The 24,695-nt window shown below is 40.2% G+C and overlaps 1 long non-coding RNA gene across 1 annotated transcript in view; it reads left to right on the top strand.

The window, feature by feature from the left end:
* LOC123478495 (uncharacterized) overlaps positions 1-24,695 on the top strand; it is a 180,475-nt gene that overhangs the window by 60,261 nt on the left and 95,519 nt on the right. Inside the window, exon 2 of the long non-coding RNA XR_006653704.2 lies at positions 18,234-18,331. This is a non-coding gene — a long non-coding RNA (uncharacterized lncRNA). The remainder of the gene's footprint in view (positions 1-18,233; positions 18,332-24,695) is intronic.

Below are 24,695 nucleotides of genomic sequence, written 5' to 3'. Positions count from 1 at the left end.
TTGGAAAGTCCACTGCTGGGATTATACACTAATAATGCTGAATCACCAATTCAAAAGAACCTGTGCACCCCACTGTTACAATAGCCAAGTGCTGGAAACAGCCTGAGTACCCATTAGTAAATGAGTGGATCAAAAATCTGTGGTACATTTACACGACGGAACACTACACAGCAGAAAGAAAGAAGAAACTCTTACCCTTTGTGACAGCATGGGTGGAACTAGAGGGTGTTATGCTAAATGAAATAAGCCAGGCGGTGAAAGACAAATACCATATGACCTCACCTATAAGTGATGCAGACCCTGGCCCGCAGGGTCCGTGTGTTGTGACCGCGATAAACAAATTCACAAGGACTATAGAAGTCCTGTGGAGAAAAAGGGATGGCATGGCCGCTGTCTAAGTGAGAGAGAGGGCCCCTGCCTGGGCAGGATTTTATTGTTTTTCTGGGTACATTACATTGAGGAAGGTCCTCATTTACTATGCATAGGTTGGATTTAGGTGGTTACCTTTTACAGAAAACAAAGGAGAGGATGTTGCTAATTACATCAAAGAAGAAGGATATTTACAAATGCAAAGGGAAAAGTGGTTGAACTAGTTACATTTGTCCTTGGGAGGTTTAGCACAGATTTTAGGACTTTAGAGGTTTGCAGTAAACATTTGCTGCCTCAATCCAGGGTGAGGGAGTTTTAGCAAAAGCAAGCCTTGGTACAGTGCAGGCCTGATTTCCTATGGGAAAACCTATCTGTGGGCACGGGTCCTGTGTGCCAGATCTTGCTCCCCACTGGCCTTTCTGAGTGGGGTTTGGGCTACATTTCCCAAGCCAGGCAGAATGGTCCCCTAAATAAGTGGGGCCTAATCAACAAAACACAAGTGAGCAAAATATAACCAGAGACATGGAAATAAAGAACAAACTGACAGTGACCAGAAGGGAGTGGGTAGGGGGGCTATCAGGGGAAAGATGAGGGAGGGTCAAGTCAAGGAACATGTATAAAGGACCCATGGACAAGGACAGTTGGGGTGGGGTGGGGTGGGCGGATTGAATGTGGAGGGGGGTTGGGTAGGACAGGGGAGATCAATAGGGGAAAAATGGGGACAATTGTAATTAAACAAAATAATTTTTAAAAATGTACTTTCAAGATTTCCAAATGTTTAAAACAGAAACTAATTTTTTTACTGCAACAGGGTCCTCATTATAACAGCAGCCTGTTTTGGAAGGCAAACACAGAAGGTGGAAGGCAGGCGGAGTGGGGAGAGAGGAGGGAGCACTGTGAGAAAGATGCGCCCCAGAGTCTGCATGACTCAGTGAGCTTGGACATCCTCCCCTCCGAGTCTGCTCAGTCAGATTTCCCTCAGGGCTAACTCCTGTCATCTGGAGCAGCCCAAGGAAACAGCCAGTTGGAAAAAAAAAAGTCCTTAGGGAGTGTCTGTTTAATTGTTAATGTTTCTAATCAATAGGAAAAACAGCTCTGGGAAAGCAGGATAGGGAGTATTAACTCTGTGCCCTTCCCGAGGGCAGGAACAGTGCTGGTACCTGCTGGGGCCTCAGGGTCCTGGTGGGGGAGACTGATGCAAGGGAAGGAAAAGAGAAAGGTAGCCCTGGGGGAGGAATGCACCAGATTCTGAGGGCTTCTCCGGATGTTGGGATAGAGAGACGGATGAAGATGTGGATACCCTGACCATATTTGCATGGAATTGCTTAGCACTTCCCCCTCCCCTATTTGAACCATCATTTTGTGGGGAATAGGTGATAGTCAAGGCTGGGAGGAAAGCACAGAGTGTGTGATGCTCTTCTGGGGCCTTGAGATTGGGGAGGATTATTGTCTGCTTGACTCTGTTTAGCTCTCTATCCTCCTGTCCCTCTCCATCTCCCTCATCTTTTCTATATTTCCTGTAATGTAAAATCCTTGTTTTCTACCTTATGAAAATCTTAAAGAAAATGCAACCTGTGAGTAGCAGCATAGGTCTTCAATGCTTGAGGTTCAGTTACAGCTGAGGTGTTTTCTCCTGTTATCAGGAATCTGAGAAATATTTATTGAAATGGGCGTGCTGAATGATTCTGGTTTTAGGGCCTCCGGAGTGCCTAGTGGCACACACACAAGGAGCTCTAGAAACAGTGTTGGAAGAGGGAACAAATGCAGTGCTCTGGGAAGGCAAGGGAAGGCGAGGCTGGGCGCCTGGCCATGGGCTTCATGGACGAGGTGGGCTTGTGAATCGGAGACATGGGAAGTGAGTGACCTTCTGTGCCCATTGTTATGAAGTAACTTCCTCTTATGGCAATGAGGAGGAATCTTAATTCTAAAGCCACAGTGAGTACTCTCTTATCCAGGATCCATACCAAACAAAACAAACAACCAACCTCTCCACACCCTCCAAAACAATACCTCCCTCAAATATTTGTTTTCTCCTCATGGCGTTTAACCATGTAAGGAATGTTCATAATATGTTACCTTAAGGCCTAACAAGACCCTAGAGGGCCCTCAGAATCAAAAGGAGATAAACATGTTAAAACAGTTTGCTAGGATAATGTAATCCCGTCTGTTTCATTGGCTGATCATCATGGTTGAGTGTGAGGTATGCGAGTGGAAGCCATCCCTAACATTCTTGATAATGGACGTTTTTAAAGTAGAACAGGAATAAACTCTAAATATGAGGAGTTTCTACTTCAAATGGTTGTGCCTCTCCAAGCCTGATTCCAGGAAAAGCTATAAAGAAGGTTGTCTTCCTCACCTTTCTGCTTCAGTACGTCATTTAACAATTTAACCAACATTTTTTTCTTTGCTAGTGCTAGGAGGTACGAAGGCAAATAATACGAAATCCTTTTTAGAAGGAAGGTGAGGGCAGGCAGATATGAAAGTAAATATTTACCTCAAGTTATAGTCCATCTACAAAACAAAATGAGAATAAAGTGAAGTGAGAAGACGTAAATGTTAAGCTTTAGACTAACTTTGCTATTGTTTTAAATACAAAGGAATCTTGATGATATTTACAATGGTGGTGGGTAAAATTCAGACACAGATTGAGAGCCCCTAAGTAGTAATGTGTCCCAAGCTCACCATGAGGGAGTGTGAATTGAATTCAGCCCGCTGGCCCCCAGTGGAGGGCGGACTGAGTGCTGATTCTCTGCGGGTGGCTCCTGTCCAGAGCAGCACAGGTGAAGTGCTTCCACACGGTTTCCCTGCGCTTCGTGTTGTTTTTCTCCCTCCCCGTTGCTGATGGGACAACACTTCACTGGCTCTCAGCTTTATTCTGGGGGCCTAGGCCTTGGCCGGCAGTGTTTCCCATCATTTTAAACCCTAACTCCCGCTTCTTTTGGCCCTGAGTTTACTTATTGTTTTGGGCATTCCTGGATATGACCAATTTTCTTTCAAACCCAAATATCTATAGATATAGATATAGATATAGATATAGATATAGATATAGATATGTGTATCTATGTATAGTATTGGGGTGACATTTGTTAATTAAATTATGTAGGTTTCAAGTGTAGAACTCCATGATACATCACCTATGTATGGCATTGTGTGACCACCACCTAAAGTTAAATCTCCTTCCGCTGCCATATATTTGACCCCCTTTACTAACCCCGAAACCCCTTCCCTTTGGTAACCACCATACTGTTGTCTGTGCCTATGAGTTGTTTGTTTTTCTTGTTTGTTCATTTGTTGCTTTCAGTTTCATATCCCACATATGAGTGAAATCACATGGCTCCTGGCTGTTTCTGACTGACTTATTTCACTGAGCAGATATTCTCAAGGTCCATCCATGTTGCTGCAAATGGCACTACTTCACCTTTTCTTATGGCTGAGGAGTCTTCCATTGTGTATATGCTCCATGTCTTTTTATCCACTTATCTATCAAAGGACACTACCTTCTATGTTTAGAAACTAATAATAGATTCAAATCTGGTTATTAAAGTAAATAATACATAATAAAATTGTAAAGATTAGTGTAACATCGTTTTTTCAACTTATACAATCACAAGAGAAATCATAGAAACATCAACAAGACTGAGAAGGGGAGCTAATATGGTGCGAATGAGGGAGGGGCTATATGTGTTCTTAAATTTTTGTCTTAAATAGAGAGACTCAAAGTGTGCCATTTGGTACTTCATTGAAATTATTAGAAAAGTAAAGCTTTTGAAAAACTAGAATACATTGATTTTAGGTAGGGTAAACCAATCAACATTATAAAAATGTAAGTTTTATCTAGATCATCTATAAACAATGTAATTCTAAATTATCAACAAACTTTTCTGAAACTTGATAAAATGACTCTAAACAGTATCTGAAAGAAAGTAAATGTGAGAATGAACAAGAAATTTTAAATGACGTAATATTAACAGAGCTTACCTTGACAAATACTAAAATGTGTTAGACAATGTAATTCTGAGATACTCTAAAGGTAAATTTAAAAAATATGATATGAAAAGATGCTCAATGTCACTAATCATCAGAGAAATGCAAATTAAAAACACAATGAGATATCATGTCACAACGATCACAATGACTATAATCCATAAAGCAAGTATAATCCATAAAACAAGTGCTGGTGAGGATATGGAGCAAGGAGAACCCCAGTGCACTGTTGGTGGGGATGCAAATTGGTGCAGCCACTGTGGAAAACAGTATGGAGGTTCATCAAAAATTAAACGTGGAACTGCCTTATGACTCAGCAATTCCACTTCTGGGTATATATCCAAAGAAACACAGAACAATATTTCAAAAGGGTATATGCGCCCCTATGTTCATTGCAGCATTATTTTCAATAGCCAAGGAAACAACCCAAGTGACCATCAATAATGAATACTTAAAGAAGGTGTGGTACACATACACCATGGAGAATGACTCGGTCATAAAAAAGAATGAAACCTGACTATTTTTGACAGCATTGATGGACCTAAAGGGTATTATGCTAAGTGAAATACATCAGACAGAGAAAGACAAATACCACATGATTTCACTTATCTTTGGAATCTAAAGAGCAAACTAAACTAACAAATAAAACAGAAACAGATTTATAGATACAGAGAATAGACTGATTGTTGCCAGAGGGGGGTGGGTTGAGGATGGATGAAAAAGAAGGGATTAAGAACTATGAATTGTTGGCCACATAATAATCCTGAGGATGTAAAATACAGCATAGGGCATACAGTCAATAATATTGAAACACTATGTACAGTCCTAGGTGGGTACTTGAAATATCAGGGAACCACTTTGTAAAGTATATGACTGTCAAACCACTGTTGTACACCTGAAAGTATTACAAAATAATATTTAACGTAAGCTGTAATTGAAAAAAATTAAAAATTTATATGATAAAGATGATATTTTAAATCAATGAGAAAAATATGTATTTTTTAGAAAAAAAGTTCTGGGAATATTGTGTAGTTATCTGGAAATTAATAAACCTGAATTCACTGATATAAATTTTGGATAGAACACTGAGTTAGATGTACACATAAAAAAAACCCCTCTAACCAAACAAAAAACTATAAAACCAATAGAAGGCAGCATGGTTGTCTATTTATTTTTGTTATATATGTTGTGCAAGTCTTCCTAGTTATTAACTGACTTGAAATCCAAAACTCATAAAGGAAATTTGGATAATAAACAGTAATAAGAGCTAACTATTTATTGGTCATTTTCTAAGTGCTAGGCACTCTTTGGGCTCTTTAAATTTTCTTTTACCCATTTAATACCCACAACCTGATAAGGCATATAGATTTTAATAGTAGATATCTTTTACAGGTTTGGGAACCAAGGCAAAGGGAAGTTAAATAACAGGAAGTAGATGGTGAAGATGGAATTCTGAGCCCAGTCAGTTCGATTTCAGATCTAAGTGCTTTCCAATGTACCATACTACCAAACACTTCCTTAAATAACGGGAACAAACGTGCACAGAAAAATTCAGTATAAAATCAAAAAAGAAATGACAAACAGGAAGTTGTTAGCCCCACCTACTGGCAGTCAAAGGCCAATGAACACTTAAAAATTAAGACATACCACTCAATAGATAAATAGACAAATTTCACAATGAGATAATTCACACAATAAGGAACACATGACTATTAAACATGTTAAAAGATCTGCATTCCCATTAATAATTGAAGTAATACAAATTGAAGAATGAGACAGCTTTTTCAACTGTCGTGTTGTTCCAATGTGTCAAAAGTAGACAAACAGTTCCCCTTTTACATATTACTAGTTGGTGGCAATGTATATTGGTGCAATGTTTTGAAATGAAAATTTAGCTATATCTATTAAAATAGAACATTTACAAAAGCAATTCTATGTCTGGGAATTTATTTTAAAGAAATATCCCTTCATATGACCAGAGGAATGTGTGTTTATATAGATTATTCATTACAATATTGTTTATAATGGCAAAACCTTGAAGTCTTCTAAATATTCATTAGTAGGGAATTAGCTAAACTCAAAAACAGCTAAAGAATGAATAGTGATGATTTTCAGAGGGGGAGAGGAATTGGAGGAATCATGGAGGAATTCCACTTTTTTCCTTCTTATTTATTTTTAATTTTTAAAGATTTTTTTTGTTTTTAGAGAGAGGGGAAGGGAAGGAGAAAGAAAGGGAGAGAAATATCGATCACTTGCCTCTTGCAAGAGCCCCAAATGGGGACCAAACGCACAACCCAGGCATGTGCCCTGACGAGCAATTCAACCAGTAACCTTTTGGTTTGCAAGACTATGCCCATTGAACTGAGCCACACTGGTCAGGGACTTATATTTCTTTATTTTAATGTTTTTACAATATTAAAGTAGTACTTTTGCAATCAGAAATAATAATTAAGATATTTTTAAAAAGTTATTTTTAGAAAAATCCTGCAATTCTTAAAGCAGATTAGTAATACTAAATAATTACAAGTAGATGAGCACTATATTAAAATATTAGAAAACTTATTTGGAATTTATCAAAGAGTCAAATGAAAAGTAGATTTGACCACCTTACTAGATATCTAAATATTTGAGATAAATATCAATTCTGATTTTAAAATATCTTAGTAGACAAAGAAGGGTAGCTCACAACATGATTAAGATTATCTATATTAAACAAGTAGCTAACATCATACTTAGTAGAAACCTCTACTATCATTTCTATGAAATTTGTGAAAAAATAAGAATATCCTAAGGATATCCAAGATACTATTCTCATTTGACATGATTTTGGACATTTCAATAAGAAAATATATAAATATAAGTAGGGGAGAGAAAAAAATACTTTTTTCAAAAAATGTAACTGCCTACTTGGACAACTCAAGAGAAGTAACTGAGATAAGATTACAACTCATAAGAGAGGTCACTGAGTTTATGTTCAGTTATAAAATAAATATATAAAGTATGTACTGCTTTTCTGTATTCACTAAAAACCATTTAGAAGAAAAGGGAGATCCCATTTATTTTCATAAATAGTTTATGAAAGTATATAGAAAATGCTCTACAAATATTTTGGAAGAAGATACTAAACTGTTTTACAAAAAATTACTATAACAGTTACCAAAATATTAATGTGTTGGATATTTATTATGTAACCACTCAGTGTGGTTAAGGGTTGAGTGGTTGGATAGTGCTGGATAATAAAAATACTATTATAGTTCTCTTCTATTTATCTTTTAAGTCTTGCTTGTTTATTTAATCTTATTTTTAAATCTCTTTACATTACTTTTGCAATAGGCAAAATCTGTTTTTTCATTATTTTAAGTTAAATTTTAAATGCATTATAGTCTTTGATCACCAAATTCCTTGCGAACGTCACCTGTAAAATGATAATTGCAACACTAAGCCACATTTCAATTTGTACTCATGAGAAAATATCAAAATTTGCATAACATTTTGTCCAACATATGTTAGTTCGTTCTGTTGTATTTTTTAAAAATAATCATGGGAGATAGTGTGGTTGCTGATTCAGAATGAGATTCAGGATTTTTTTCAGCGTACTTCAAACATTTTAACACATCAGAAATGTGCTGCTCATTTATCAAAGCAACACAGCTACTTGCTGAATCACCTGCTTAAGAGTGATTCTAAGAGCAATTTTCAGTGGAGTAATCTTTTGAATATTTAACCATCCACAATGAAACAAAATGTTCCAATTTTATTTAATTTTTGAAATAACAAAATGAAGTTCACTAGCTTTGACATCATATTTAAGGAAGAAGAGTACATTACAAGGAAGGTGAATTTGGACTCACTGTCTGAAGCTGTGTTATCAGTCTTTAGTGATGCTTATAAGGCAGATGCTGGCCCTGATGATGAGATAGAATGTGATTGTGGTATTTACTTCCTACAGTGCTGCAAAATAAGTTTATTGTCATAAATAGTACAACAGGGTAGTCTAAGAAGAAATTTATAAACTGATCCCTTTCTTTTAAAGTAATTGATTCCTAGCACTTTGATGATTTAGAGGATAGACATGGTATCAGAGGCACAGCATCGGGGAGCAGACTGACAGTTGTAAGAAGGGAGGGGGAGGTGGGGACTGATTGGAAGATGGTGAGAGCATTAGTCAAAGAACATGGATGAAGGACCTGTGGACATGGACAATGGTATGGGGACTGACTACGGAAGTGGGGGACAGGGTGGGTGGAGGGGGTAGAGGGAAAAAAAGTGAGACAACTATAATAGCACAAAGAGTACTTTTAAAAAGAAACAAAATATACTTTTAAAAAGTATAGCCATGGTAAGGACTATCTCTGCTATTAAGCTAAAACCCACTTAGTTATTAAGTGCAAGTTCTGAAGTAACTTCATTTAGACTTTTCTCTAAAGCTACTAACAGTTAAGAGAGACTCAGGAAAGAGTGGGGCCAGAAGGGAAGGAGAGAAAAGAATTCAGTGTGAGTCTTCTTATTAGAGAAAGAAGCACTGGAGACAAGCTTACATTTGAATGTTTTATTGTTCATGCTATTATAGTTGTCCCACTTTTCCCCCTTCAACCCTTCCACCCAGCCCGCCCCCACTTCCATAATAAGTTCCCTCACCATTGTCCAAGTCCACAGGCCCTTCATGTATGTTCTTTGACTAATCCCTTCACCTTCCTTCAGTCAGTGCCCCTCTCCCTTCTCCCCTCTTACATCGGTCAGTCTGTTCCATGATCTTATGCCTCTGGTTCTATTTTGCTCATTAGTTTATTTTGTTCATTAGATTCCTCCTATAAGTGAGATTATATGGTATTTGTCTTTCACTGACTGGCTGATAAACACAGATTCCTGATTCAGGCATAATGGAAGTTAGACATGGCCAAGTCAGGTAGAGTTGATGTAAAGCCAAGCTTCGTGTAGGGGTGCTCTGTTGGTTGGGGAATGTGTTGAAATAAAGGAACTTGCACTTGCCTGCCTTCTCTACTAAGTGTTGGGTACCCTCATGCTGTGTCCTCTGCTATGCCCTCTGTGGTAGAGAGAGAATAAAGGGTTTGCTGGATCGTGTCAATGATGTCTGGGGAACCCAGGTATTTGGGCTGTGGATTGTCAGCAAGGAGACCTGGACTACTTATTTGGTGTTTTTACTGTTCCCATAAAGCAGTGCAGAGACTGGAGGTTCTAAAAGGTTAGAGCACTAAGAGTGATTTAAAGGACTTATTACAAACGCTGACTCGTGGCCACGCCTCCCCCATTTCTACTTCAGTAGGTCTGCAGTGGAACATGAGCTGCATCTTAAATCAGATCTCTAGGTGATTCTGACGTGCCTTAGGTGTTCCAGACGGTTGAGAGGGAAGCTGAATGGCAAGAAGGGGTGAGTAGTGTAGGGAATGTGCTCTCCTCTCCTTGTTCTCTGCTGCATCTGCTTTGCTGTGATTGGCCTTTCTGCTGGGGAAGAGTGAGTGGAGGTGAGTGAGTCTACCAAGGGACTTGGGTGAAACGTGAAACAGAATCCTTTATGGGAAGTCCCCAATTTCACTGGCTGTACGTAGAAGGGAGAATGGTCTCTACCAGAATTATGCCTCTTTCCTGCTTTTTAGTATCTCAGACCTTGCAAGGCCTCGGGAAGAGAAAGTTGGTGCAACTTTTGGGCAGATGGCTCAGTACACAGTACATTATACAGTACATTGTATTACTACTGAGTCTTAGTATGACTGTGTGTTGAGTCAAGTAATCACCTCACAGAGAGAAAAATACACTTCAACAGAGCTAATCCTGACCCATTTGAGAATTCATAAATGAACCATAAAATCATAACTGTGCAAGAGGGACTCCACAGAGGCCATATTTATATATGTATTTGGCAAAACTTGAAATCACAGTCTCCAACCCTAATGGGCCCATTTAGAAATTGTGCCTACTAAAGCTTCAGTATAATAGGTCTTTATTTTAAGAGAACTAAAGACTTCTAAGATTCTACAAAAGGCTCTACTCTATGAATAGGTCCTTAGTGTGCAATTAGTCACTTTTTAGTTATTAATTTTAACCACTTATTGCAGAATTATTTGTTCTCAATCCTGCTTGCCAAGAGTACATATATGTTAAGGTACCTAATGTACTAATTCATAAAATGTCTGAGGATGACAGGGTGATCTCATTGAATGACTTTATTTTCAAATTGGGGAATTAAATCAAAGGTGAGGTTTTTTTACCATTATGCACACAACAGACTTTTAAAAACATCTGGCAGTGCAGTGCTTTTACCTGAGAGCAGGAGTGAAAAAGGATTTTGGAAGGCATTTCCCTGGCAGAGAAGACAAGGAAAACTGAGAGAGGAAGCAGCTACCTTGCAGGGTCAGCCTCCAAGGCAGCTTCCTGCCTTGACCTCAGGAGGCCTTGTCCTTCTGCTCAGTGGAGTTAACATGTAGCCAGGATGTTGGTTGGAGTAACACCTAGCAAGAAGAATCATACATACTCAATTATAACTTGGGAGTCATTGATTTCATGCTCCAGAGGGAAGAAAATGTGGTGAAGCTCTGAACGGGGACTGATGGTAGGCTGTGGCAAGACCACAACTGTAGGTCTGTTGTTTAATTGTATTAAGACCTGTTTCATCGTCTCTCAAATAGTTCTAGTTCATAGGTTTATTTTTGTTAAGTGCTGTTTCCAGAGGTAAGAGTTCGATTTGAATTATAACTTGAAGGAATTGCTTAAGATTTTTTTCTTTTTATTGTTTTAAAGATATTATTTATTTATTATTAGAGGGAGGGAAAAGGAGGGAGAAAGAGAGGGAGTGAAACATCAGTGGGTGGTTGCTTCTCATGTGCCCCACACCGGGACCTGGCCCACAATCTAGGCATGGGCCCTGACTGGGAATTGAACCGGTGACCCCTTGGTTTGCAGGCTGGCACTCAATCCACTGAGCCATACCAGCCAGGGCTATTTTTTAAATTATAGTTGATATACAATATTATATTAATTTCAGGTATACAACATAGTGATTCAATACGTATATCTTATGAAATGATCACCATGATAAGTCTGGTAACCATGCATCCCAGTACTTAGTTTTTAAATGTCCTCTTTTTTCTCCCCTCCCCACCTCTCCCCTCCTCTCCTCTATCCTACTCTCTCACATGCACATACACACACTTCTAGCAGAGGTTCCAGTGGATGGTGGCACCTAAATACATGTGGTTCTTCAATAGACATAAAGAAGTAATGGCTAGTTGAAGTAAATATTGCCGCTTTTAGACTAGCTAAAGCCAAAGGTCTTTGACACTAAAAGAGCTTCAATGCCCTGGCACCCCTTTCCACTCTCTTGGATCTCTTATTATAAACGTTTATCTGCCCTAGTCCTTCATGCATAAACAAGAAAGTGCAGCCTCAGGTGACTTTACTTCAGGGTTGGGGTGGAATTGGTATAGAATGGTGATTCCTCACTTTCAGGGTCTGCATCCCACCCCTAGAGTGGTGTTTGGTTTTCCTTGAAACTAAAAAAATCCAAATCTTCTCTCTGAGATATTTCCTGCTCAGATGCTTTTCACTGAAGGATAAGCATCAATAGCTTGCCTCTGTCCTCAAAGCCTCACTACCTGCTCTTGAAATTGCTCTCCAAAAGATCAGGGCCTCTCTGGGATCTACGAGTATCTTCTGAGCCCTGATGAGACTTGACAAAGATTCTTTCCCGAGCTAGAACATCTGGAAGAAAACGGGCACCTCACTTAAGGATAAAAGAGCAATGTTGTTCTAGAATTAGCAGCACCACAGATTGTCCTTCTGAGAAAACTCTAAATCCAATGACATCAAAATACATTTTGTCCTATGTTTACCCATCAATTCTGAGGAAGGAACAAGAGGGAACATGCAAAATAATTTCCATAATTATAATGAAAATTATTGAAATAGCCAACTTTTGCAGCCAACTTTGTTTTTTAATTATATTTTATTGATTATGCTATTACAGTTGTCCCAATATTTCCCCCATTGCCCCCCTCCACCCATCACTGTCCAGTCCCTCAGGCACTCCCAACACCATTGTTCATGTCCATGGTCATGCGTATTAGTTCTTTGGCTACTCCATTTCCTACACTCTACTTTACATCCCCATGGGTATTCTGTAGCTACCTATTTGTACTTCATCCTCTTACATCTTCACCCATTCTCCCACACTCCCCTTCCATCTGGCAACCTTTTTGTTACTTAAGTCCCTTTAAGATTCCATATAATAATGGATTGGTGACGATAAATACCTTTAGGTGTTCCTTGTCTGGGAAGCTTTTTATCTGTCCTTCAATTCTAAATGATATCTTTGCTGGGTAGAGCAGTCTTGGCTATAAATCCCTGCTTTTCATGACTTTGAATATTTCTTTCCAATCCCTTCTAGCCTGCAAAGTTTCTTTTGAGAAATCAGCAGACAGTCTTAAGGGAATTCCCTTGTAGGTAACTAACTTCTTTTTCCTTGGTCCTTTTAAGATTCTCTCTTTAACTTTAACCTTTGGCATTTTCATTATGATGTGTCTAGGAGTGAGCCTCTTTGCATCCATCTTATTTGGGACTCTCTGTGCTTCCTGGACTTGCATGTCTATTTCCTTCACCAAATTAGGAAAATTTTCTTTCATTATTTTTTCAAATAGATTGCCAATTTCTTGCTCTTTCTTTTCTCCTTCTGGCAACCCTCTAATACAAATTTTGGAATGCTTGGAGTTGTCCCAGAGGCTGCTTACACTACCCTCTTTTTTTTTTGTATTCTTTGTTCTTGTTGTTTTTCTTGGTTGATTTTTGCTTTCTTATGTTCCAAATCATTGGTGCCTTTTAAGCTGCTAACCTGGTACTGTAGCTCAGAGGGACTGAGTTCAAGTAACTCTGTGTATGGGTTCTGTAAGAGGAACTACTTGGGAAACCAGAAGTTTCTTCCACTGACTCAATCCTCGCTGGTTTTTACAGCCAGAAGTTATGGAGACTTATCTTCCTGGCACTGGAACCCTGGGCTGGGGGTGCCTGGTGTGGGTCTGGGACTCTTTGCACCTAAGAGTCCCAGAGTCTTAGTCTCCTTAGTTTCCTAAGAGTCCTGTATTTTTATCCACCACACGTGGACCAACCCACTCTGCATCTCTGTCCCTCCTACCAGTCTGGATGCATGTGGTTTATTTTAATTCTGTAGTTGTTGGACTTCCATTCAACTTGATTTCTGATGGTTCTAAGTGATGGTTGTTCTATAGTTTAGTTGTAATTTTGATCTGGATGTTCAAGGAAGTGAGCCATGTTTGCCTACACCTGCATCTTGACCAGAAGTACCCCCGCCAACTTTGGAATAAAACAGATATTTTGTGAAGGTAGGGCTATCTGTAGGACTTTGTAAGATTCATATGTTTATTAAAATCACAAACATATTATCCTCAGACATAACAAATCACTGCTAGGGCTTTTGGAGTGATTTAAAATTAGGCAGTAACTAGCATTTTCCACATAAATTTGATACACTAGCATCTGGTTTTGATGATTTGCTAGACAATTGTTTGAGTTGCGGATTACAAAATTTGTGAAGCATTACAGATTTCTTTTTAACGGAGAGAGTCAAATGAAGGAATGAAAGGCAGATTTGATTTTGTGAAACATAACCAAGGGACAAGCAGCAGAAGCCAGGCTCTGTCCTCTTCAGCAGCATTCCACTTCTTGAACTTTCATCCCCTAGTAGCATTTCATAGGTTCAGTTCCCAGTGCTAATTTAAAAGAAAATTGATCCACATTAAGAATTAATTTAATAATTAACTAGGATTGGTATTGACAGCAACCCTACCATACCTTTCTTCGAGTAGAAATTTGAGTGTTGACACTCTAAGCATTTCTGGCCATCGATATTTCCATAGCATTACGTATTTTCTCCACTTGCCTCTCTTGTGCGCCCCCTCATTCCAAAAGACAAAACCCGAGGGACTACTGCTGTTCATAGAACCACGTGTCATGAAGACAACGGGGAAAAGAGAGCCCCTGTCAGGACTCTAAAAGCAGAGTCTCTGCAACACACTTTCTGTCATCGTCCCTTTTCCCAAGGAACAACCACGTTCACCAGTACATTGTCTTGTTAGAATCAACATTTTATTTTGTTTTGGACAGGAAAATGGATAGAGTTGATCATTATTATAGGTTTCTGTTTTACTCACTGATGAAACATCGTGACTTTAATTATTTTGAAAGAGAAAGAAAAGATTGAGTAGTTTATTTCCAGATGTGACAAGACTGTTTATGCCTGATTTTTATAGTCATCAGTGTCATACCTCAAAACTTTTACACTTGTGTTTGCTAATGCCTAAAAAATAATCCATGGAGTGATTCTAAAGGTACGTATATGCTTCAGGGAAAGTTGTTAAGTAAAACCCCCCTGATAGTATTTAAAAAGATCTTTTAAACATGAATTATCTAAATAATACAGATAGTATAATGATATCCTGTATTTAATCATATAGAAGAGTTTCTGTGGAATCTGTGAATTTTGGAAGATTTTAGAGGGCTTTAACAAGAGGGACATTTGGTGCAATTGAGAGAGGAAATGAATGGGGATGGAGCCTGTGTGGCCCCTCCTGGGGGGTGACTTGCTCCACTCCCTCAGGCACAGTCACCAGTGTCGTTGACCTTGGGGTGGGGAGATGGCAGGACTGGAAGGAGACTTTCCAAGTGCTGGTAATGTTTTGTTTCTTGACTTGGGTGCTAATTACATGGGTGGGTTCATTTTATGAAAACGATTTACACACTTTCCTGTATGTATGCCACAATTCAACAAAGAGTTGAAGAAAATTTTATGTCTAATATTAAGAGGGAAAATACCTCTGTGGCTTTGAAAACAGCAGCAACAACAAAATCACTCCCCTCCTATTCCCACTGCATCCTGTGCTCGCTTCCATGGCTGCATTTTCCACATTGCATTCTAATCATCCTTTGAAAGACTGTCACCACTGTTAGACTGGGAGCATCACTAGGGTGGGGAAGAAAACAGTTTGGCAGAAAATGTCTAGAGCAGTGCCTGGCACTGAGTTGGATTCCCTAGTTGATCTCTTAGTACATCAGTGATTTCATGACAGGAGAGATGGACTCTGGGTTTTTACTCTGCTCCTGGGTAACCGTGTTATAGTGTACCAGAAAAGCTCTCTGGGTCTATTTGTCATGTAGAAAAAAATCTTCAGGGTGGTTAAGTCTTTTTCCAGTTTGAAAATTCCATGAGAGTATATTAAAAATACAATATGAACATACTGGAACTATTTTAGAATGTTAAATATATCCCATCATGATAAAAATTAGTGAAAATAAAGATAACTAAAAAATAGAAACTGCAAATAAAAGATGGTTTTGAACTATAGGTTTTCCAGTTTATGAAAATAAAAATTGAGTTAATTTTCTGAGTGCCATATTTCTCAGTTTAATCTAACCTCTTATTTTTTTATAAGGGAATAACATTTTATGTAACTTGAATTTGTGGTGATAAAGCAAGAAGTAAGGAGCCAATTTCTTTCTTAAAAAATGTCCTTCTAGAAGAGAGAGATGATAGAGACTGGGTTTATCCTCTCATCTAAAAACATGGCAAAATATATGAAATGACGGTTTTAACATGTTGTGTATTAGGCAATGGGGTATGTTGATTTCTGTGAGTGGGCAAACAAACAGGGTGAACAATGTGATTTCTTCAGCTCAGCGACTGGAGTGAGTTTCCAGGCTGCGATGTAGGGAACAGGAACCCCAGGGAGCCCAGTGAGCTCCCTGATTGAAGAGATAGAGCTAGATGTCCATGTCCAGAAAGGCTGAAGTGGCCCGAATTCATAGGACAGAGTACTGGTAAATGGGGAGTAGGACAGAGGAAAGGCTCTGGAGATCTTAGGGGTCCTCCTTCAGGCTTCATCTGACTGTGATCAGCACATGATTGTGGGAAACTATCCAAGTCCAGGAAAGGGACCACCAAAAAGAAGCAGAGAGAGGTTTTGTGGAGTTCATATGAGGGGGGACCCAAAACCTCCCAGAATTTATTTATCAAAAATTGTGTATTTATTCTCACATGTTTAAACTTCAGTCACCTTGAAAGTACTCTCCATTTGATGCAACACACCTGTCGGGTTGGCGTTTTCCACTGCTCAAAACAGGTTTTGAACTCTCAACTTGATGTCTTTTACGTTGGAAGCACTCACCTTGTGAGGTTTCACAGGTTCACAGCCGGAGAGGAGTTTTGCCTCAGGATAAACTGAACTTCATGTCTCTCCTGTATTTCATTTGGGTGGTATTTAGGTGATAATTTGGACTTCAGACTTAGAGCTGATGCTAGAATGAGTTAAGACTTTGGGGGCTTTGGGGGTGAAATGAATGTATTTTACATGTGAGGAGGACATACATTTGGGGGGACCAGTGGTGGAATGCTATGGACTGGAATCTGTGTCCCCCCAAATTCATATGTTGAAGTCTGATTCCCCGTGTGATAATATGAAGAGGCAGGATTAGCTCCAGAGGGCACAGTCCTCATGGAAGGGATGCGTGTCTCATAAAAGAGGCCCAGAAAGCTCTCTCAACCCTTCTGCCATGGCAGGACCTGGCAGAAGACAGCCGTCTATACCAGGAGTGGGCCCTTACCAGGCACTGAACCTGCTGGTGCCTTGAGCTTGGACTTCCCAGCCTCCCGAACTGTGAGAAATACATGTTTGGTTTGTCTAGGCCCCTGTTCTATGGTATTTCTTTCTTTCCACAGTGGCCTGGGCAGATCTAAATGCCATCTCCCAAGCATAGGAAATGAGGCCCCTGCCAGTCCTCCGGCCTTCCCTCATTCCTGTCCCCCACTACCCCTACCCTATAAGGCAGTAGTTGCTTATTTTCCCATATTTGGCCTGGCTGGGAGTGGAAAGAATAATTATACTGCTTTTAGCCACCCGCCAACAGGGAAAGACAAAAAAACACCCTATCCGTTAGAGCTAAATTAGATAATTTTCCTATGTTTTATAAACATGTTCTTAACCCTATTTTGGTATTAGAAAAACTATGCTTCAGCATTTAACTGTCAGATGTTATCCTTTGTAGGCTTTATTGGTTTTCCCCCAAATATTTTCTTCCCTTCCAGGCCCGCTGGGTTGTTCTTTTCAGCCACTTGGACATTCTTACCTCCAGGACTGTGAGAAAGTAAATGTCTGTTGTTTAAACCACGCAGTCTGTGGTATTTTGTTATGGCAGCTCCAGCAGATGAACAGACACATTAATTCACGTACTCATCCCAACAACTCTCTGAAGTAAGCGGGAGGAAGAAAGCGACGTGCCCAACATCACACAGTGGTTCCAGCCCTTGCAGTCGGCTCCAAGTCCGTGCTGTTAAGCACAGAGCGACGGACGCAAACACAAGTGTACATTCTCAGATGGAAGCTGTCTGTGAGCAGGGCCAGCCCGCTCTGGGAGGAGGCCACCGTCTCCGGGTGGTGTCCTCATGCTTCGTGTTGGCTCCGCACGGGTTCAGGGTATAATCCAGCTGGTAGCGCCATCTGGCCGCCCACTTGTAATTATCAGATGGAAAACAACAAAGACTGTGTTGTTTCTGAGCCCAGAGGACCAGCCTCCATTTGGGAGTGTGGGGTGGGAAGAAAGAGAGAACACTCAATTTGGCTCCTTGAAAGTGAGATGGACCCAAAGAGTCTGAACATGAGTTCTTTGTACCCCAGTTTGGGTAGCTGCAGAACACCCCAACAGTGGTGCTGGTGACCTTGAAGCCCAAGTCCCCAGAGACACACACATCTGTGCTCAGGAGGACCAAGCCTATTCAGTGGTTTCTTCACCCTGTCTCTAAATGCAAAGTCGATTTTTGTGGAGACGTGATGCTAATGTCATTCTCTTTTCCCTCCACACAGAGGACCCAGATGGGTTTGTGGTGACTTGAAGATAAGGCTTCAGCGAGAGATTATACTAATCACCCACTTCTAGGCCTCTGAGACTGAGTTCTATGTAGGTAAGTATACAATGTCTTTCATAAAGACTAAATTAAATGCAAACACATTTTTATATTGTCATCACTGTGAAGAGATTTATCTTTCAAAGCAAAGAATTATCTCTAACTCATAAATTCAGTTCATGCTTCACTTAGAAGAGTATTTGTTTTTCTAAATCTAATCCTCAGAAATCAGCCATGAAGCTCTCAAATATTTCAATCTTGTTAATGACACTTTCTTTAAATTCCAATCCTATTTCTCAATATCTCTTGGAAATAGTTAAGAAGCCATTGTCATTTTTCAATTATTCCTAGACTAAGAGAATTTTGAAGTTATTTGCTCCCTTCTTGACCCTCCCACACCAACTCTCCATAGTGGGAGGAGGGTGGAAACTCACAGGGCTCAGGACTTGGGGAAGGAGGGTGGACTGAGCAAGTCTGAGATGCCGTTAGGGTTTGAAATACATAGAGGGTGTTTCGGTCACACACATGCTACTCACGATTCAGTTTTCTAAGGGCGGGTGTTTGATGTTTGACTTTGGAATGAGTATCAGAAAGTGGGTAGGACAGTCCCTGTTTTCTGAGTATTCACAATATACAGGGCATCAAATTCTGTGCACTGACAGGTGTCATTAAATCCTTATAGTGATCCTAGAAGTAAGTATTGTGACTAATCACCATTTAGCGATGAACAATTGGAGGCTTAGATGGGGTTAGATAACTTGCTGTCTTAGAAGGTGCAAGGTTGCAAGTCTGGTTAATGGCACAGGCAGGATTTGAACCCAAGACTGTCTGAGCCCAACATCTTAATTTTCAGTCCCATGCATTGCTCCATTTACTCAACAGATTACTGAGGAGAATCAAAGGGGGGGGTGGTGTCAGAAGAAAGCGTGTTCTCATATCTACACACAAAATCAGCAAGATGCTCAGTTTTTGACATTTACTCAGCAAACACTTATTAAGCCCCCATACTATGTGGGTGCTCTGATAGGTGTGCTGTGTAAGAGATGCTGTATTAGGGACACTATGTTAGGAACAGTCTGTTAGGGGACTGGCATTTTCAGACATGTGCTGCAGTATAAGACAATCTCTCTTTTCACTTATGACAAGAGTCGGAACAGAGACAAACAGCTCTCTCATCTAATGGTGACTAAGGCGCTGAGATGGTTGTTCAAAGTTCTAAGTAGTTTTTCAGACTCTCTCAAAGCTTCCCTGGGAACATTTGAAAATTCAGTTCAGTAGGTGTTTAGTCAGTGCTAAGGCTGTGCGAAGCGGAGGTTTGTGCTGAAGAGGCAGAGATGAGTAAGGTCTTCCCTGGCCTTGCGGAGCTCTCAGTCCATGGGGCTATTTATCTCTCCCAAGCACACAGATTCTGTGGCACATAGAAATAGGTAAAAAATGAGTGAATTCCTCTATTCAGGATAGGGTTTGGAAAGCAATACATAAACCCCTGCAGTAAAACACCATAGGAGAAAAAAATTAATGAGGAAAAATGGGCAGAAAGGTTTGGGTAGTGAAATTAAGCCTGGGAAATTATACATGAGGCAATGCCTAACACTCTGTACAATTTATTTTTTAATTTTATTTTTAAATACTTAAAATTTTTAATTACAGTTGACAGGCATTATTACATTAGTGTCAGGTGTATCACGTAGTGATTAGACACTCATATGGCTTATGAAGTGATCACCCTGTGAGTCTAGTACCCATTTGTCACCGTACATAGTTGTCACTATAGTATTGACTGTATTTCCTATGCTGTTGTCTGCACAACTTTGTGCAGTCCACTGGTTTTAAGCTTCCTAGCTGTCAAAGGGAAAAGGGAAACATGATCAGGCACAAGGCTCACAATAGCTGTAGAAACATCTGTTCCTCAAGAAAGACATAAGTGTTTCCTGGCCTCAAAACCTGAGGAGAGTGTTTGCTCTGAGTCTTCTTAAAGGAGAACCGTGAGAACTAGTGACCCATTGTCCTTAACACCAGAGTACATTCTAGTAATAAACAAAATAGGTGTTCCCAAGTGGCATCTGATTAGCTTACATTTGCCTGGCTAAGTTAATAATGCCAAAGTGAAACTCTGAAATAAACACTTATGAGGACCAGAGTGGGAAATCCAAGGGCCAAGGTGCCTATTGCTCTGACCTAACCTGGGGCAAGAGATTCACCTTTGGTCTGAGAGACATATTCTGAGATGATCTCAGTCCTAAATCGTATCCTCCTAAAGGGAGGAGGAGCTAGCTGCTCTCCCCTTGAAACCACATGTGCTCAACCGTGAGTGCTTCCTGCAGGGTGGCCCCGCTGGTGGCTCTCCCACACTTTGGAGTGGGAGAGACTAGGGTTTGTGTCTACTGTGTCACTTAAGTTGTGTCACGTTGGATGATGTGCTCACCCTCTTTGAGCTTCCGTTTTTCTCTCCTGTGAGTTGGGAGAGCACTACCTGCTTTACAGGTTTGTGGGACAAACGGATGAGGGGACCGTGCACCGTCATCACAAAGGCCAGGGCTAAGGGGAGGTCAGACACCCCTTTGACAGCAGCTACCAAGACAGTGAAGCTCCCGATGATGGTGGTAAAAATGTCACTTGTCTTCTTTGAATTACAGAAGGATATTCTGTTTTTCCTTTATGACTTTAATGTCATCAAAACTTCTATTATGTTAGTATATTTTGCTGGATTCTGTTACCACTAGGGATTTAATATAGCATTTCTAATGCTTTACTTAACTTTGAATACTTCTTTTATATAGTCTTAAAGCTTTTTTGCTAACAGCCAAGACAAACATTTGATTGTCTTAGGTTTGTAGGAAAAAAAATGGAAAAAACAAAAATGAAATGAAACAAAATGAAAACACTCGAAACTCACAAAAGCTTCCCCAGTTTTTCCCAAGGCCCTAGGTTCGCATCCAATAAAAAAATAACATCCAGAGCCTAAAGAAATGTGCCGGGGCCCTGTGAGGCTGTAGGACTAATTTTAATTAAAATGAAGATTTTAGAAGAAGTAATTTTGTTAATGCCCTTATTTAACAGGCAAGTACTAATTTGCATATCTGGACAATGCATATTCAAAGCAGGTGATGAGGGCTTGGTATTTGAAGGCTCAGAAAGCAAATAGCTGGCTGACCTTGGTCAGCCATGTGCCAAGTGCACATATCCGTGTACCTCAGAAAAAGGCCTATAGCGCTTTAAATGCTCGTAGGTATAAAGGTGCGCTTGGTCTGTTTCTTATCTTGGCTCCTCCATTGCTATCTCAGCATCAGTCTGGTGTGTAGGTCCCCTAGGTTAGGTAATGCAGGTGCCGGCTAAGCCTCTGAGTCCGTTCTCAGGGGACAAATCCCTCAGCAGGCACTCGGAGAAACGTAGGTCACCAATACATGGCTTCTTTTATGTTTTCCTGAAAGTAGGAACATTTTGATTTCAAAAACCGTATGGTGAATATCAGAGCCCTGTGAACTGGAGAGCATGTAGCTCTGATTAGGATGTCTCAAGGGTGGCACAAGGTCATACTGTCTCAGTCCTATTTGGTGTTTTGATTTGGAAGGTGGACTAGAGAACATGTCATTAAGTGTGCAAATTAGATTATCTTGAGTAAGTGGCTTGAGTGCCTGGAAGAGAAAGACTGAATTGCAAAATAACCTTCGAGAAAGAGTCAGACACAGAGGAAGGTTAGGCATGATTTTATATACAGGGAGGGGCAAAAGTAGGTTTACAGTTGTTTGTATGGAAAGTAAAACAATAATACAAGACATAAGAATAAACTACTTTGTGTGCTTGCTACTGGAAACCTACTTTTGCCCCGCCCTGTATGTGCACACACAGAGACACACAGATACGCACAGACAGACAGACAAAGATTGGGATTACATCCACTATCATGTCTGCTGTGTCTGTCAATGTGTGGCACAAAATAATCACTAAATAAATGTTGATTTAATTGAATTAACTTAGAAAAGAAAGATTCACTCAAAAAACTAAGACTGCTTTCTAGCAACCTGGTTCCCCAAGGCACCTAAAGTTAAGGATTTTTCAATCAACTAAAAAATAAACATTGTAATATTCAGTTATCTTCAGTGCTAGTGGCTCTAGTTGCTAAAACAAAAACTTAAAAAAAAACCAACAAACCAAAACAACCCCATAGAACAATAAAGAAACAAAACCTGGTGTTTTTTTTATACCTGTTATTTCCTCTTCTCTTTACTTTGAAGATGTAGTTGGAACTGTGAGAGATGCTGACGTGACTTTTAATTTAGATTTGTGGAATGGTTGTGGTGGATAGAGTTCCTATTTATTGCTTACACAAGCTCTCCCCACCCCCACCAAGGGAAACGCCAGGTCCTTGTAGTAATTTGGGGACAGGCTATCTCCCGTCCACATACTGCAAATGCTGTTCGGGCAGACAGAACCTGGAAGTGTCTATACCTAAGATCCCCTGGAGAGCAGAGGACGGTGAGCAGCCATTATGAACTGTCAGAAGGTGGACTTCAGGTGGAAGGAGGTCTTGTCCACGGTTCACCCTGCTGATGGCCACAGCGGGCACAGCCGATGAACGGGGTGACATGTTCTGTCCCTCTCTGGGGGCCAGCCTTCCCCAGCACATGCCAGTTCATATTCATATCAAGTCTGGGAATTTTCTTTTGCCTTGTGACCTCTGGATGCTCTCTCTCATTATCCCTCCTCTTCCAACAATGTTTTCTTTTAGTAGTTCACACTTTTTTTTTTCTTAAGCTTTAAATAAAATCAACTCAGGCTAGAGAACTTACTTACCTCCTGAAAAAACAAATCTCTTTCTTGGTCGATTTTCTCTTCATCTTTAGATGTTGTCATTATTTTTCAGCGGTTAGGCAAAATTTAGAGGAAAAGGAGATTTGAAATAATTAATTGTTAAGTCTTAACAGAGTAGATACATTTGTTGTGTTGCTTTTCTTTCTTACCTACCATTGCCATTTGTTTGATGGTGAAATATACTTTGGACTCTAGCTCTAGGAGCCAAGTTTTAAGGAAACAAACCCAGGATTAAATACAGACAGACACTTGCCCTTTCCTGCTTGTGTGACTTCAGGCTACTTCTCCTCTGTAAAATTAATATAATAATACCTACTTCCCAGGACTGAAATGCTGCTTAAATGTTCTGATCTACATACAGCTTTTAGACAGTGTATATAAAATAGCAAGGGCTCAATAAATGGCAGTCATTGTTATTTGGGTGAATCTAGCCAGAAAGAGTTAGAATTATAGTTATAGTGCAAATAATCACATTAAAATATTGTCAGATTTGAGACTTGTTTATATACAATTCTGCATTCAATTCTACACCCCATTCCAATACGTGTTTGTAGGATTTCCCCATCATCACCAAGCAATTTGCTGACCCAGCTGGGTATCCTACAAGTCAACCCAATTCTCACAGTGTCTGCACTACCTCACAGGTTGAGGGCTCAGTCCTACAAGTCTCCCCCTTCACATGTCAATCATAAATCCAGGTTGTCGCCTGGGCTTCTGACCTATGGGCTATAGATTGGAGATTCCAATGACCCCCTTCTTGGGTTCGATTAATTTGCTAGAGTGGCTCACAGAGCTCAGAGAAACATTTTACTTGCTATGTCCCCAGTTTATTATAAAAGGACATAGCTGAGGAACAGCCAGATGGGAGAGATGCGAAGGGCGAGGGGTGGGGAAAGGGCAGGAGTTTCCCTGTCCAGGCTACATGCCCCTTCTGAGAGCACTGCTTTCCCCAAGTCTCCCTGTGTTCCCCTGCCCAGAAGCTCTCTAGACCTCATTTTTGGTGGGTTTTTTTTTTTCTTTTCCCCAAATGGAGGCTTCATTACAGACATGATTGGTGATTGATTAAATCATTGGCTAGTGAGGATTGATTCGACCTCTGGCCTCTCTCCCCACCCCAGAGGTCAGGGGTGGGGCTAACAGATCTAACTTTGTCGTCACACGGTTTTTTCTCCTGGCAACCAGCCCCCCCCTTAGCTGTGGTCCAAAAGTCACCTCATTAACATCACTTGTAAGAGTTACAAAAAAAAGTAAAAACTCCTATAAGCAATACCACATTTTGCTTTTCAGTTTCCCTCAGGGGATAGGACTGTGACGAGGTTCCAAGGAAAGGATGGAGTGATACTTCTTTAAACTCTAAAACAGCATACTTAATCTGTGCTTCGCAGACTCTAGTGCTTTATGTCTTGTTAAGAATTATAGCAGACGAAAGTGTTCTGTGGTCACACACATTTAGGAAATAGTTCCCATTGCAGGAAATAGGTTTTGCCTTGGGCTGCCCAAGTCAAAAAGCTAGGACTCACTTTTGATCTCCTCTGTCCCTTGCCCCACGTATTTCATGCACCTGTAAGTCTCCTGACTCCACAAAGCTTATCCTAAACTGTCATGCAAC

This window comes from Desmodus rotundus, chromosome 1 (genome assembly GCF_022682495.2).
Source record: "Desmodus rotundus isolate HL8 chromosome 1, HLdesRot8A.1, whole genome shotgun sequence".
NCBI classification, from domain to species: domain Eukaryota; kingdom Metazoa; phylum Chordata; class Mammalia; order Chiroptera; family Phyllostomidae; genus Desmodus; species Desmodus rotundus.
This window is presented reverse-complemented; position numbering and strand designations above follow the sequence as displayed.